The sequence below is a fragment of the Pan troglodytes genome, chromosome 1 (assembly GCF_028858775.2).
Source record: "Pan troglodytes isolate AG18354 chromosome 1, NHGRI_mPanTro3-v2.0_pri, whole genome shotgun sequence".
NCBI classification, from domain to species: domain Eukaryota; kingdom Metazoa; phylum Chordata; class Mammalia; order Primates; family Hominidae; genus Pan; species Pan troglodytes.
This window is the reverse complement of record NC_072398.2, coordinates 151,686,159-151,703,801: the sequence shown is the minus strand read 5'-3', so window position 1 is coordinate 151,703,801 and position 17,643 is coordinate 151,686,159. Positions and strand designations below refer to the sequence as shown.

Sequence of the window (17,643 nt, the reverse complement as noted above, 5' to 3'; positions counted from 1 at the left end):
AGTATGGGAGTATGGGAAGGAATGCAGCAAGGAGGGAGGTAGTCCCTCTTTCTGTATTAGCTAAATGAAGTAATTTGGATATATTATACACCTAATAAAATTAGCCTGTTTATTTCTTTCATCTGAAAGTCTTATCTGTGCACCCCCAAATTTCCCAAAATGCTGCAATAAATGCTTTGGAAATGAACTTACTCCTCCATTATACACAGCATCCCTCTTTAGTAGTTATACATGCTTAAAATATTTATTTTGGCTGGACACAATGGCTCATTCCTCTAATCCTAACACTTTGGGAGGCCAAGGTGGTGAAAGGATTGCTTGGGTTCAGGATTTTGAGGTCAGCCAGGGCAACACAGTGAGACCCCATCTTTACAAAAAATAAAAAATTAGCTGGGTGTGGTGGTGCAGGTCTGTAGTTCCAACTACTTGGTAGACCGAGGTGGCAGGATTGCTTGAGCCCTGGGAGGTGGAGGCTGCACTCAGCTGTGACTGCACTACTGCTCTCCAGCCTGGAAAACAGAGCGAGACTCTGTCTCAACGACAGCAACAACAACAACAACAACAACAACAACAAAAGAAACATTTTTTAAAACTAATCTAAGAATAATAATTAATGGTATTAATGGTATTCCTGTTTCAAAGGCAAAGATCTAAGTTACACAGAAACTTTCCTTCGGTAGTTAAAATTAATTATATTTTTCATACATTTTTCTCCTTTCCTACCATTGCTAATTCTGTTTCCTCCTGAAACAGAATTGTTTTAGAATTTATGCACTTCATTTTTTAAAACATTTATTTATTGTCTTCTCTTCATATTTTGACAGGTATATTTAACATCATACATCTAAATTTAAAATATCTCTATTCAAAGTGGTCTTAGGATTCTGACCACCCTCTTTGCCTTAGGTATTATTATTGTCAAGTATTTCAGTTTTAATGTTCTTTTCCTCTTACGTCTCAAACCACGAGTTCTTATTTTTGTACAGAGTCAATTTTATTTTACATTTACCAAACTTCATATCAACTCTTACTGACATTTCTTCTTGCATTTTAAATTTTCCAGCTGGGACCATAGTCTCTCTTCTGAGGTATATTATTTAGATATTTCCTAATTGAGGCTCTGTTATGGTAAACAGTTTGTTCAGCTCTGAAAATGATTGATTTTTTTCCTAAATTTCAGTATACTAAAGTAACTGCCTGAGGGGTTCTTCCTGCCTTGTAATAAGGAGAGTTTAGTAGATATGAGGCCTGCAACACCACATGGGAGATGGAGTTTACTCAAATCATCTCCTCTGAAGCTCATAGGTTAGGGGTTTTTCAAAGGCAGCTTTGGGGGAAGAGGCGGGGGTGACTAGGTAACAGGTGCTTGCTGCTGATTGGTTGGGGTGGAGATGACATCATAAACAGTCAAAGCTGCCCTTTTGCAGGCTGAATCGCTTCTGGGTGGGGCCACAGGAGCAGGGTTGATGATGCAGGTGAGCCATGGGTGTCAGACATGCAAGAACCCTAGAAAGATATCTCAAAAGGCCAATCTACAATAGTGGTATTTGCAGGATTAATTGGGGACGTTGCCTTAGTAGGACTCAGGCTCTTCTCCTTCTCCTCAGCATGATGGCCTGCCATTAATTTTACAAAAGCAGATGAGTTTTGGGTAGGGCCTATTATCATTTAAATGATAGCCTCCATGTCTTCCAAAATGAGCTTGGAATAATCATTAATTATTAACATAATAATAATTATCAGTATAGAATATATTAATTATATTAACCAATATTACATTTTACTATATTAATATATTATAATAATGTATAACTTTTAGTATAATTATTCCTTTGAATAAGTATTAAGTATTCATATAATTAATTATTAATATAATTAACAATTATAACTATATGGTCTCAATTATTTCTGGCCCCAACGCCCAGAAATAATTAAGAGAAAGGCACGATGGGCTGTAAGTTAGCTTAGCTTACTGTGAGAATTTTTCTTACTGATAATTTTTGCAAAGGTGGTTTCAATTATTTAACTGAATATTAAGTTCTAAGTTAAGTTTTTTTTTTCTCAGCCTTTAAAAAAAAGGTCATTCTGCTACATTCTGGTTTCCATTGTTAGTATTGAGAAATTATTCCTCCATTCTAATTAACTTTTGTTTTTAGATGTCTCATTTTATTTCTTTTTTCTTTAAAGATCATCTCTTTGGTGTTCTTCAGAATCATGAAGAACAGTTTCTTTTTTAGCTATCTGGCTTTGAATTTGTCAGGCTTCTTAAATCTGAGGAGTCATGTTTTTCGTCATGTCTGGAATATTCTCATTTTTATTTTGACTGTAGCTTTTCTTCCATTTTTTTCCCCCTTTTATCCTGAAACAGAAGTTAGACTTATGTTGGACCTCCTCAGTCTGTGCTTCATGTACCTTATTTTGTATTTTTTATCTCATTGTTTCTCTGTGTCAGCCTGGGTAGTTTGATTTATTATTAACCTCACTAGTTCTTTCCCAAGGTATCTGAATTAAACCTGCAATACAATATGTCATGGAGATTTTAATTTCACTGATTATATGTGACTATTTTTACAAATTATATCTGATTAACTTATATATATTATTCTTTTTGGTGTTCCTACCTTTTTGGTAAGCAAATAAAGCTTATTGTATATCATTTAACTGTCATTCAATACTGCATTATCTTTGTGGGTATAACTTTACTCTTTTTTTCTGCTTACTCTTTTTTTTTTTGTACATTGTTTCTGTAATTTTGGATGATGAGCTCTAACTATGGGATTGCCTCATCCAGACAATACTTGCTTTTACTACTATTAAATTCTGGTAATACTTTTGAGTTCATATCTTTTGGCTGAGTGTTTTAGATCTCATAGTTTCAGTCTTTCATTTAGATATGGCTCTTTTTTTCAAACTGTATATGTGTAATCATCTTCTACATCTTCCAAAGTAAGCTTACTACTCCGATTTCAATTTCTTTAATTTGGGTGGAATTTTTCTTAACTTATTACAATTAGTTATATATTTGAAAAGTTATTTTTTATATTGTATCCAAAATTTAAAAGTGTTTTGTTAAAAATTTGTTTTGTTAATATCTGTTCTGTTGTTTTATTTTTTCATTCTTTCAATGAAACTATATTAAGTACTAACTATGTACCAGGCATTCTGATAGGTATAGGGAGTTGGGATAAATAAAGAAATAAATGATTACTGAATGACATAATATATGCTGTACTGAAATCTGAATAAGAATTTATGGACACACATGAGATGCTGAATCAAAAAACAATTATTGGCTGGGTATGGTGGCTCATGCCTGTAATCCCGGCACTTTGGGAGGCTGAGGCAGGCAGATCACTCAAGGTCAGAAGTTTGAGACCAGCCTGGCCAACATGGTGAAACCCTTGTCTCTAATAAAAATTCAAAAATTAGACAGACATGGTGGCGCATGCCTGTAACCCCTGCTACTTGGGAGGCTGAGGCAGCAGAATCATTTGAATCTGGGGAGCAGAGGTGGTTGCAGTGAGCCAAGATGACGTCACTGCAGTCCAGCCTGGGTGACAGAGACTCTATCTCAAAAACAAAAACAAACAAAAACAAACAAACAAAATTATTAGCCACTTCTAGGAAAATGAATTTTTAAAAAAAATGTGTATGTATATATGTGTATACATACACGTGTATGTATATATGTATATGTATATGTATATATGTATACATACACGTGTATGTATATATAGAGAGAGCATATTTACTTTGGAAAATGTACTTTTATCATTTGCTTTGGAAATGATAAGACAGGCATTCTTTCAAATATGTGATCAAGATATCAGGATGAATTTTGTAAGTGAAGATAAAAGGGAGTATATTTCAGCTGAATAAATGGTAGAAACAATGTCACTGAAATTTAAAAATATAAATATTGCCATGAATTACAAATATTTAATTGTTCTAATTGGCTAGTGAATTGGGTATGTAAAAGAGAGAAGTAAAAAAATAATATTGAAAAGGAATCATGAGAAGAAAAGCTAACACTAGAACTAAGAAATTTGAATTTTATTTTATTAGTGAGAGACAGTAAGTGAAGTGAGTGGGTAGTGGTATTTGACATTATTTGAGAAAGAAATTACATGAGGAATGCTCTTCTAAATTTGGAAATAATTTTTACAAAATGAAAGGTGGGTAGAGATATTATGTGGGCAAAATAGTTCCTCAATCGTATCATTCTAAAAGTATCTTATAACTACAGGATTATTACTGTATGAAGATAATTGATTCAGTCAGGATATTTTAGGAAAACAGAAGCCTTTCTAGGTGTTACATGCTGGAAGAATTAAATACAGGGGAATAGATACTAATAAACCTGCTGGAATAGTTGGAAAAGTGAAGACCATGGAAAAACATGATTAAAGTTCTGAAAATCAGATAATACAATAATCACAAAGAGCCTCTACCAATTATTGCAGCAACCTGTAGAATTGAAGGGGATTATTCATGAAAAGAAATCAGAAAATCTCTTGTGAAACTGCTCTGCCTGTGTGTTATTTTCAGGACAAAATGACATTTCATTCTCTCTGCCTTCCAAATATCATTCAAGTGCCATTCACTGGTGAATCTCAAATGGAACCCTGATGGCAAGGGAGCCTGAGAAATGTAAACTCTTGGTTTCCTGCCTCTGAGATACATGAGGGACATGGGAAGGAACAAAAAAGATGTTGAGAGGCCAACAGAAAATTCAGCATACACTTACAAATTTACTACATAGCTCTCAATACTTTGCTCAGTACGCAAAGCAGTAAAAATATATACTGGAAAATGCCTGGAGTGTTTACTGACAATTTTACTTTAGTGCAGAAACAACTAATCAAAAGGTTTAGAAAAATCATTCCTATCTGAAAGCACTTGCTTTAAAAAATCTAAAAAGTACCAATGAAGAAGGTTAATAATGGGAAACAAGTTTTTTGATTTGTCTGTTTTTTCTTCAATGTGTGAGCGTTTGTCACAGTTTAAACACCATATTACAGGATATGAAAAGAAAGCATTCTGGAAATGAGGTTCTGTTAGATCACTCTAAGTAATAATTCAATTTTATCAAGGTGGGAACTATTCCACCATGTTAAGTAAAATATGTAGGAAATATAGGATTCCACAAATCTACCAGGGAATATATATTCACTAACACACCAAAATACACACAGCTCTCTCCTTAACTGACATTCAAAAAGATAAGGCATCTAGATATCAATCTAAGTACTTTTCAAAAAGCAAAATTGTTACATATTTGCTTTTCATAGCCAAGCTCATACCGGTCTTTTAAATCCACTTTCTATCCATTTTCTTTTAGTTTGACCTGTAATCAGCAGTCTTCTTTAAGGTTAAAAAACCTAAGAATCATAAATACATGAGGCCTTGAGAGAAAATGTAGTTTATCTGGTTAATTCATGATTTTGACCAACCATGCTTTGTAACAGACACTAAAAGAAATATGTATTTCAATTATATTTTTTAAATTGTATACACAACTCTATTTTCATGCTAAATAATGTATGACTTTCATTTTATAATATTATATCCAACTTTAACATTGTAAATAAGACTCATTAAGTAATACTTTCAGTTGATTATTAACTGTACATATGGAAATGTTAAAATCAGAATTTTGTTTCCTTTTTATCATATTTTTAAAATATCTGTTTAACTTTGTTATATGGCTGGATTATAAAAGCAAATTGATATCTCATATCTAAATCATAAACTTTTTGGTTCATCTCTCTATGTTAGTTGATTTTTATGTAGGGAAAATCAGATGCAAAATAGTTGAAAGGAATAAGAAAAATAAATAATAAATCAGTAATAGTAAGCCTGAGTACCTGAGACCATATTTCTATATCATTGCTTGATCTCTCTCTCTCTCATTTCAATAATTTACATAATTTCAAGTAAGTGCAAAATGATAATATTCATTTCATTATTTGTCTGAGTACATGACCCCAATTTATAACAGCATCCAAATTTACAATCCATAGCACTTTTTTTTAAGAGACGCAAACCAAACATTTCTCTTCATAGGTCAGTGTAAGTAATCCTTTCATGCAAAGGGAGCTTTGCAGGGCCTCAAAGAAACCCCTTAAAGAGGTTCAGGGATATTACAGTGCAGCTTTCTTCAGAAACTAAATTTGCATTGGAACTGTTTACCTGAAAATAGTTTTTAAAATGTCTTATGCAGCCCCAGAGACTTTTGAACATACTTAGTAAATGAGGTAAATACTGGTTAGAATGTTTTAACTAAATAAATACCTGAGAGTTACTCTTTACCTGTTGGCAAGATTCCACAACTCCAGTATCTGAGTGAAAAATAAAGCCGAATTTTCCATCAACCCCAACAATACCTTGGTTTTCTCAGAGACTTCATTAAAATGAATGTTCTTAAAATTTAAACATTGCAACTCTCACCTCTAAGGTTTGCAGAAATGATTCTTTATTTATGAGAGATCAAAAAAGGTTATACAACACCAGTCATCCTGTCACAAGGGCTTTTGAAGTTTAGTTATATTTTTATGCTCCTGTTTCTGTTCTTAAAAATACAAAGTTTCAGCAGCATGTAAAGAATATTGCAACATATATTTCATAGAATTATTTTTCTTCTAAAAAGGATATTGCCCTCATTATATCTGCTTTCTTTCATGAAGAGAAACAAATTACATATTTTAAGAGCACATTTAAATTTGAGAAATGAGAAAAAAATAAAGATTCACCTAGATATTTAAAAGTTCCAATGTTCCAGTGTTTTACCTTTCACAGGTGGTTTAGTGATAGGAAGAGGCATTCCTTTTATTGACATGTGTGTGTGTAAAAGAAAAACTAAAAACTATATTAAATATAATTCTCAGAAGGTGTGGATCTCATATTCATCTTTATCAACACAACTTAGGGAGCATAAGGGAAAGAAATAAATAATTTCATTAAATGCAGGCAGAAATTAACCTGCCTGATAACTCTAGTTGGCTAAAACTCTTCTTTAAGCTGTTGAAATTGTCAAAGGCAGGCCATAGTCCATACTGACTCTAACTACAAGTTAGCCATCTTAGCTGAAGTCCTGGGGAATTCTAGTTTACTTTATAGAAGTATGACACTGTGGTATTTTTTTGGACTTGCTCTTACATAAATGACAGATGTCTTGCCAAGTTGTTATCAGTACCTGCAAGAACCTCTAGAGGAATAGGCAAAAGTTAATATATATTGAAAATCAATCCCATTCACTCTTCCGAGTGAATAGAAAAAACAGGCTCATTGCTTGCCTAGGTACAAAGCCTACAAACAGCATTTGAAAGCCAGAGGCAAAAGGTCCAAGACTTCTCCTCTGTACTTTTTCAAAAACTTTACATTTCATCTTCTTGAAAGTCGAAAACAACTCCAAAAAATCAGTTTTTTTTAAATTACTGACTTTAATTGTCTCCTTTCATCCATTGAGTCCAAGAAAAGAGAAAGCAATATCATAATCACTTACATCTTAATTTCATTTGAGCCTAGTGCCAGGAAGTGTTTAATAAGATTTTTCAATAGATGATACAGTAGCAAATTGAAATAAAGACAAAACAAAATGAAATAAAGATTAAGGTATCAAAAACCACTTTTAAAACAAACATAAAATACAGGTCTTAAAAATTTTTAGAAAACGATTCAAATGTTACATCAAAAAAGGGTAGTTATGTCCTTGTAGCTGAATAGAACTATGGCCATATCTTAAAGACACATTTCATTTTTGTATAATTTCTTTTCACATTGGGTATATCAACATGCAACTGTAAAGTAATACATTTTAGGTACATGAGGATTCATGTTTTCCATACTATTTTTGTCTTATCTTATTAGATTCACTTCTACATATCAGCAGTATTGGTAATTATATGTGTTGGCGATTGAGTCTCTAAGAATTCCAAATCTCTAAAAATCTTTCTTTCTATCAGGAAGCCATGTGGGTTACTGATGACTTGGATCATTAGCCATAAACTCAAGAGCCTACAGTAGTCAGTGAGAGAATTATAATTGATTAGAGTGTATTTTCTGTGCCAGTTATCAATCTATTGCCTCTCAGCTTTAAATCCATATGATGCTTTGCCCTGCTTTGGATTCTGAGGCTGGTCCCTCTTAACATTTTTCCTTTGCCAACTGGCACCTGGGTAAACTTTATCATGGGAAGCAATGGTGGGACACTGCAGGAAGAAGAGTCATCTCTTGCAGGTTCCAGTGTCTGTTTCTTTCCTTCTTGCTTCTGCAATGTGTGGCAGCCAGCAGTAGGCAGGACACATGGTGGCACTCATCCTCCCAAAATTTTTTATGGTATCCCAGTGGGTGACTTCCCAGTGAGTCTTGCTGGCCGTCCAGCAGGCAGTTTTCTGTGTCCAGTCTTGCAGTCTGCCCTTCTTCCCTATCCAGTATGTCATAGCCAGACCCTCTCCACTGAGGAATCTAGCCCTGGGTTTGAGGGTGATTGTGCTCTCTTCCAAATGTGTTTCTTCCCTAGGTACTCTGCCTTAGCCCTTAGCTGCTTCCTATGGATAGGATCTATGAATCCTTCAAGGATCTCTTTACCCTGTGGCAGTTAATCTCTTGTTACTAGCTAATAATTTTTATGTTAAATTTTCCCTGTACAAATTACTGGTGTGGTTTCTCTCTTCTGACTCGACCCTGAATGATTTATTCCTATCAGTTCTGGCTATTATATGGTGGAATATGTGTTTTCAAATCTTCATATTTTTCAAATAATCTGGAGGGTTTTTTTTGGTAAAAACTTTAAATTTCGTATATGCCATTTGACTTAAAATTTAGAAATCATAATGCAAACAAATATTCTATAAATTTTATGGTTTTCTAATCCTGCTACAGATAAATGGGGAGGCAGACAGGTGAATGTAGAATCACCGAGCAGGCAAGTTTGTAGCAGAAGTGAAATTCGAACACATCAGCGCAATGAGCCATTGAGGCAGAGAGATTGGAAAGGTGAGGCTAGGGTCAGGCTTTTAAAAGATTGTTTTGGGAGAAAGTTAAGAGAGAAAGAAGATATTTCTCAAGCAAACAAAAAAAATTACAGCTACTTCAAATATGGTCAGGAAGAAGTTCCACATAATGTATGTACACACACACACACACACACACACACTCAATTAAAACATATAGAAAATTAAAGTTAAGCCATTTGAGGCTAGAATCCCTCATGGAAATGGAAATGATTTCCTATTTCCATTTAACATGAAAAGAATCTGTAGCTTGCCTAGTTTTTAAAAGGGTAAATTGGCACTTTTTTTGCAGCTAAGAATTTTAAAAGATTAGAAGGGTCTAGAAGAGAAAAAAAGTTCAAGCAATTTTAAAAATACATATATTATTTTTGAACTATCTCAAATAAATGTGATGTGATTTTGTCACTTTATTGTGATCTAATTGTATATTCAGGAATGCAAGCCAGTTGCAAGGGTTGGTTCTATTTTTAGAACTCTCTTCTTTCACATTAAAAACGGAGAACAAAAGGGACAGTCAGGTGAATAGTGTCTGCTAATGTAGGTACTGTCCACTCAACCTTAGCATAATGGTTAAAGAAGGCTAAATATTTGAACAGTTTAGCATACAGAAGCATAGGGTCAGTACATCTTTATTTTTCATCTAGGCAGCTGGGCAGAAAATTAGTCAATTGAACTCCATCTGTCTCTATCTTTTCTCATTAGTTTTTGGAGGAAACATAATATTTTTCCAATATATATGCTCTTTTGTTTTTTTCAAAGTATATGAATTATCCCAACGCAAAAGTATGTTGAAAAATATTGAATGTCATGTCAGGAGGTTGGTGTATTTTCTCCTAATTCTAGCTAGGTATTGACATCTCCCATATATAATATAAAAATGCTGTTAAGAACAATGCTATTTTTCATCATATAATATGAACAGCACCAACAGTAATTTGTAAAACAATTAAAATGTTGAATAATAAACATGTAACTGTGACTTACTAACTTATATATATGAGGCATATAACCATGAAAAAGACAAAGATCCTGCATTCAAAGAGCTCTGTTTTTACCAGTGTAGACGAGCGCATATCTGACCAATTTTCTTCCTAGATTATGGTAGGTATTATAAGATAGTAATAAGCAAACTGCTAGGCACCTGGGTAGCAAGGTTGATTAATTCTTCCCAATGTTGGTTAACAAAAGAGATTAACTGTGCTATGATAAATGACTAGGTTATCCCAATGCATACAAGGTAGCAATGGTTACCCACTCAAAGAAAATTGCCTGAGAAAAAATGTAGAATGTTTGTAGGTAGCCAATCATGTAGCAGGGCTAGAACATAAGGTACTTGGGGAAAATAACCAATAGGGCAAAAAGTGAAAGGATTGATGCCCTGCTAAGGAGTTTAGATTTCATTGTCTGTGAAATGGTATTGCCAGAAATGTTTTCCAGCTTCAGAGTGGTTATATATTCATGTTTGTGTTTTAAAAGAATAAGCCTAGCAATGTAAAGAGCGTATTTGGAGACAGAATGCATGAGCTCCCGGGAGCTTAGGGAATGGGCTCATGGAATAACAGAGCATTTGATGATGAGGACCGGAATCACGGAAGAAGTGTGGAGGATGAAGCATAAGACAAATTCCAAAGACATTTCAAAGATAAACTTGAGAAGACTTGGTTGACTGGATTTAAAGGGTTAGGAGAGGTCGAAGTCAAAGATGATTGAAGTTTTCTAGCCTGTGTGACTGGGAGGAGACTGGCCCCATTACTGGAGCAAGGGAACACAGAGGAGCAGCAACTTTAGGGCGGGGGTGGAAAGATAATGAGTCTAATTTGAAACATCTTAGGTTTTGAGTGTCTGTGGGCCAGGCATGCTTCGTATTTTCTAAAAATAAAAGGGCTTTTGGGGCAATCATCTAAAATAATTGTAATATTAAAATATAATTTATAAATGTCACCCTGATGTAAAAATATTTAGCAATGCACATCATTAGCTCACACCATGCTATTTCGAGAGGCCTATGCATGCACATTAGGTCTAAGGTGTAAAAGTCTTTCCATTAGAGAATGTGGCCCAGACAATTACATTTGATTTGACCTACCTCCTTGTGCATTTTGGAGACATGGATTAAAGAAATAAAATATTTTTTCTCTTATTTTACTAACAAATATTTTGGATAACTCATATATACAGATAATTGGATTTTTTAAAACTAAAAATTAGACAATAAAGTATTGAGTAGAGAATCGGGTGGCTTTAACTAATGAAAATAGAATGAACTATAAGTTCCTTTTTGTAAAGACTACTTTTTTAAAATGTCTAAAATCAAACAAAAGTGCTCAGTAATTTCTTCCCTTAAATTACTATATTAAACCTTCTAATTATGACTGCTAAATATTTGAACTGAATTGTAGAACAGAACAAATAATAGGATTAATACTAAATTCTAAATCTATTTTATATAGTACTATTGAATTTGATTAAATCAATGGTAATTTAGCAATTAGTAGAAGGGCATATAAGATGTTACTATGCAAACAGTCTGTAAGGCATACTAGCAAGCTATTGAAACTTTGGGAAACAGCAGGTACTGGTTGTTAGTCTCTTAAAGTCTGTTTCCTCACATTTTCTTACCTCTAGCCAAGCCCAAAACTCTTTAGAATACTCACCCAATTTTATTAAAATATTAACAACTCATCCATCTAATTGATCAGCACTTTCAACTCTGTTGGAACTTTTTGATTCAAATAGAATGCTGGAGGAGCAGCACGCACGAGCAATGCAGTTACATGCACTCTGTTTTTAATATTTATAATTTCTCAGTTTTACTTAGTATTAATGGGCTTACACTTCTGCTTTTAGAATTGTCTTATCCCAGGTGATTGTTTTGCTCATAGCTCATCTCAGAGTATACAGCTTACTCTATCACAATTTTCACACATATTTTTGATGACAAACATCAATGCATATTCCTTGTGTATAATCACAGTTCATGAAGATTTCACTTATTTTTCTCATTTGCTACCTTCAATGGCTCCAAAAGATGATCTGAGAAGTATTATTTGAACACATTTACAGGAGAGGAAATAGTATCAATGGTTTGCTTAAGTTCACATCACTAACAAATGATGGAAATCACACTAGAATCCTGAATAAAGAAATTCACAGACTTAGAATGGACAAAATGCCAGTACTAGAAAAAACATTCCCATTGGAGATTTCTTTGTCTTTGATATTGTAATGTTAAAGAACATTCTCTCTCTCTCTGTCTGTCTCATTAGCCTTAAGATGAGAATGATTCCTAGTGTGATAGTTAAAAGATGCACACTAAAGTAATATATTTATAATATTCTTTTTCTACAAATAAGCACGACTTACTGTTTAGATTGTCTTGTTTACATTCAATCTTTAATCACCAAAGAGTCTTAAAATTTTTAAAAAGCGTTTTCTATCAGTATAGAAAATGTGGCCAGATATCAGCAATCCCACATAGGAGCAGCGGGAAATAACTATTCCAGATCCATGCTCTAGAACGTATACAAAGGTACCACATTACAAGCAGCAGGGCCTTGGAAAATGCAAGGAAACAGAGGCTCCTCAGGACAATCCAATCCATCTCCATTTTGAGTGCAATACGGTCCTAGGAATTTAAGTGGGCAGAATTATCTCTTTACTTCTTTCTGTTCTGTTTTCCTATGTGCTCTCACTTTCATTGAGAAACTAATGAGGGGAAAAAATAACCCAGAGGAAACATTCTGCCTTATCAACGGAGTTCAGTGCAAATAGTCAAAGCATACCGGATATAATAATATTGCAGCTTAATTAAAAGGCTTTTAAAGCAAACCTTAAAATTATCCACATCAAGTAGTGACATTGGCTCTGGTCAGAGCCAGTGCTCTTAGAAAGCTTTTATCCAGAAAGAGATTTGTTTCTGTAAAATGAACAGAGTGGTTGTTATTGCTCTTTCTTTGTTGGCACATTGAGAATCTCCCCTAGGTAAAAATGTATAAGACCCTTAGTGTACCACCTGTAGGGCAGTTACTATAGAATCTCAGAGGTCTTTCTTTATCTGTCTTTATATTTTTTGTTTGTTAATAGAACAGTGAAAACATACATGAGGCCATATAGCATTTATTTCTAATCTGTACTCAAATCCTAACTTCTCTCCTTTCTAGTTGTAAATTTTGAGCTACTTGTTTAACTTCCCTCAGTTTCGTTTATTCATCTCTGAAATGGCAAAAGTATATCTAGCTCACAGGCATGTGGTGAGTATTCCATGAGACTATTAATGTAAAGTACTTATCAGTTTAGAGTACTTTAGGTGTTGTTATTATTATCATTTGTCTTACTAATACCAATTTCATTGTTATTCTGTGATCCTGTGATGTTTTGGAGATCCAGCATACAGCCTTAAAGGCGAGGCTTCACTTAGATTGCAGCTAACGACCATTGCCATTGGCTGGTCATGACTGTATGCTGGCACATGTCCCCATAATTCTACCTCAAGTCCCAGAGGATGCTAACTATGAAACAAATTCCCAACAGATCAACAAAGAGTTCTTTACTTTTTAAATTCACTGGTACAATCGGCTCCATGAAAAGACAGTGACTTGCACTTTGATTCTTTATTTCTTAAGTCAGCTAAAAAATTCTAGGTTGTGCAAAGACTGAAAAGATACCTATTTATATTTATTTCATTATTATCTCCACCACCCCCAAGCCATCAAGTGAAGGCAGAGGGGAAAGTTGTCTGCAAATCAATATGATATATAAAGGAGTGGTCCTTCGGTCCTTACTGTGTCCTGGACAGCACACTTCCTGCTCTTTGAGGCCAGTCCAGCCAAGGGAGAGGTAGAAAAAATGCTGTGATTGACATGAGACTATACAGTGGGCTGTCTCTGAATCCTGACAAGTTGAATCACTGCTGGAAGAAGGCACTTATTGAATTTACAGAGCTCTGTAATTAGTTGCAAAACTAAATTTGCAGCACCAGCAAGCATATCTCAATCCTTACCTGATCCTTATATCGCCAGCTGTAGTTAAGGTTGAGTAAGCTGGCCCTCATGTTGGCACATTACAGAAGGGGAAATATTCTAAGAAACAATATTAGCAGGAAAAAAATGTAGATTTTAAAATAATAAGTAGCTCAACATTTTTCTCATCAAATTTATAAAAATAACTATACACATACATATGCCCCCTTTCCCACCTTTTCTTCCTTCATTGGTTCTTCTTTCTTTCATTTAAAGATAGAGAGAAGACAGTAAAAGTCATTCCATTGGATCCAGTGGGATTTGGTCGGGAACTGAATTCGCATTGGGATTCGGTGGGGAACTGAATTCTCAGTAGGATTTGGTGGGGAACTGAATTCCCATTCCATGGGATTCGGTGAAGAACTGAATTCAGGCTCTGGGTTGAGGATTGGCTGAGCACAGCACAGGCTGCCTTTCAGCCCCACCGCCCTCATTGGCAAGCAATTGCTGAGCAAGGCTTAACTTACACAATTGTACATGACAATAGGAAAGAATTATTGGGGATGAGAACTGCAGTTATTAGAGAAGAGCAGAATTAACATGACTAATACAATTGGGAAATTATTAAAGGCTGACTAGATGCTTCTCCATGTGGTTCTACTGAATAATCTTTCTGTCAGTTTAGCCAAGAACAAGAGCACAATGGGCAATTATCAAGTTTCATGGCAGGTCTCAGGTGGGGTTGGGTGGGATTAAGTTTAAAAAGATGTTATGCAATATGAGGAAGCTATGCAACAGGGACCAGTAAACAGTGTATGGTGGTCAAGGCCCACCATAGTAATGGGAGTGCAGATCTCCTCCAAATTCTTTATATTATACACATTGGTATAAACATGTCAGTCTTTTCTAAAATGCATGTTGTTGGCAGCTAAGAGAAATGAGAAAACAGGTGATTCATCAAAAGACTTGCCTAACTATAACATAATTCAATTAAAGAAGTAGAGGCTATCATAGTTAAAAAATGTAAATTGTAATTCCCGATCTCCGTGGCAATATACTTTAAATAATCCAGAATATATGTTCCCTTGTGATATTTCAGTTCTGTATACCAGAAGTTTATGATGCAATATAATAGTCTCATAATTAAAAGGCCCATTTTGCTTTTAAAACTTATAAAGCAAATTAGAACTGATCATGTGTTAATAAATGAACTCATTTATGCATATTGTGCTTTGTTCACTGTTGTTTGCCCAGAGCCTGGGACAGTTCCTGACACATATAATGGGCATGTTATAAATATTTTTCAATGAATCAATGAAATTTAATAAATCAGTTTTATATACTTAGCCCATTTGATCCTGCAGAACATGTATTAGAAACCCTGCTTGATATATATGGAAACATAGGCTAGAAAGTTTAGAAAGAAAAGTTCATTTATTGTTGCACAAAATTTCATTGAGTGAAAATTGGATCTCAAACATGAAGACTACTGGATTCCAGTCTATGGCTTTCTAACATATACTTACTCTCTCATTTGTAACAGTAGGCTATTACCTTCTAACTTCCTAATTCTCTCTAACTAAAAGTTGCTTCCTGTGTCATAGATTTTCAGATGTTATTAGTAATGGCCCAAGGTTTCTTTATCACAGATTAAATAACAGAAAACAAGTATTTGAGTAGCAGGTTAAACATGAAAATATTTAGTATAGGTTGTTAGCACCCAGAGTTTGGATCTTTTGGACCATATTATATTACCTTCTGAATAATAGGAGGCCTGTGTTTTGGTGATAATAAGTAAAAAGGAAATTTAGTTTTTTAGAATATATCCAGACATGGCTTTGTTAACTGTGGTGGAATGGGTTGATTATTTCAACGCTTCACATCTTCAAGGACTCACACTGTTTTTATTGCTCTCCACCCTGCCATCCTAGGAGGACTCTTCTCACCCTGCTACAGGCACAGCATTGTTGCAGCATAACTGTGTACTACATTAATGTCACAAAAGTGACCACCGATAGACTGTTCTTTACTCTGTGTCTCTTTCCAAGAACAAAGAAACTTTTCCCTAAAGACCCTAAGCAAACTTCTTTTAATAGCTTTTTGCCATAATTATGTCATATAAATCAATCAATGGCAAGGAGAATGTAATTATCATGACTATCATAATCAGTATTTACTCCCAAGGAACACTAAATGAGACAATATAGGCAGCTTCCTTAGCACCGTCCCTTAGCACAAAATGTCAGCATTCAGTAAATGTGAAGGATTTTCTCCATTAGTCAAGAAATAGGCATATTCTGTGGAATTATGAAGGCAACCACCAAAAGAAATAACACTGGGCCAGATAAAATACAGTTTCTCCTGTAAACTGTGTCTGTGTTAAAAGAGAAAGGGGAAGATCATATTTTCTTTTTAATATGTTTTTAATTATATGGTTGAAATTGGTTTGCTATGTGTACTTTTTAATTTTTATCATGCTTACCCCTTTATATTAGTGCATTTCAGTCAGTATTCATGTAAATATCAGAACCCATTTATTGAACTTGAATTATTGTATTGCTGAGCCCTCTATGTTTGCCATAGTCAAAGATCCTGCCATCATTTTTGTAATCACATTTATTAAGCACCTATGATGGACCAAGCATAAGGAGAGACTCATAACTTCTCAAGGGGCCTCTCATTATACTGTAGTGCCCAGAAAGCGTAGTTCTCTAATAAACATTTACTAATATTAATGGAGAAAAATGGGAATTTTTAGTTTTATTACAGCGTTACAACCCTACTTTTTAAAAGATTGATGTTTATGAAACAATCTGCTAGAATAAATAACATGGAGGGCTCAACTTTTCCTATACATTTGTCAGTTTGGTCTTCTTTTTTATGGCAAGATAAATTATGTGATTTGCTAAGACAATGAAAGAATTAATTTCCACAATTATCTTCTCAATAATAGAAATACTCTTAAAAATTTATTAAACATATCTTTTATCTTTATATATGTATAAACGGTCTCAACTTCTTCTATTTTAGCGTAGCACAGTGTTAAACAGCACCAGCTTTGAAATCAGATAGACCTATTTTCACATTCTTATCCTCTTGGTTTTTCCATTTAGTCTGTGCGTGACTTTGAATATGGGCAAAATTCTCTAAGCCTCACTCTCCTCATCTATAAGAGGATCCTAATAATCCCTTTCTAAATTGGGTTGCTGTAAGGATGAAATGGGATAATGCAGTAAATAATTTAGTACTGAACTTGACCCATAGTGAGCATCCACTAAATATTTAATGTTATTATATTTGTAGTGAGTAAATGATATCTACTCCTAGTGTCCTAGTGAGTAAATGATATCCAAGGCCGGCGTGGTGACTCACGCGTATAATCCTAGCACTTTGGGAGGCTGAGGCAGGTGGACTGCCTTCGCTCAGGAGCTCGAGACCAGCCTGGCCAACATGGTGAAACCCCATCTCTACTAAGATACAAAAAATTAGCAGGGCATGGTGGTGCACACCTGTAGTCCCAGATACTCGAGAAGCTGAGACATGAGAATTGCTTGAACTCGGGAAGTGGAGGTTGCAGTGAGCAGAGATCGCGCCACTGCACTCCAGCCTGGGCAACAGAGAGAGACTCTGTCTCTAAAAAAGAAAACAATAACAGCAACAACAACCGCCGC

The 17,643-nt window shown here is 34.6% G+C and overlaps 1 long non-coding RNA gene across 1 annotated transcript; it reads left to right on the top strand.

Annotated features, from left to right (window-relative positions):
- Window positions 1-1,412: 1,412 nt before the first annotated feature.
- LOC107973939 (uncharacterized) lies at window positions 1,413-16,965 on the top strand. The gene is made up of 3 exons (XR_001716477.4): window positions 1,413-1,475; window positions 13,175-13,264; window positions 15,904-16,965. It is a non-coding gene; the product is annotated as an uncharacterized LOC107973939 (long non-coding RNA).
- The last annotated feature ends 678 nt before the right edge of the window (window positions 16,966-17,643 follow it).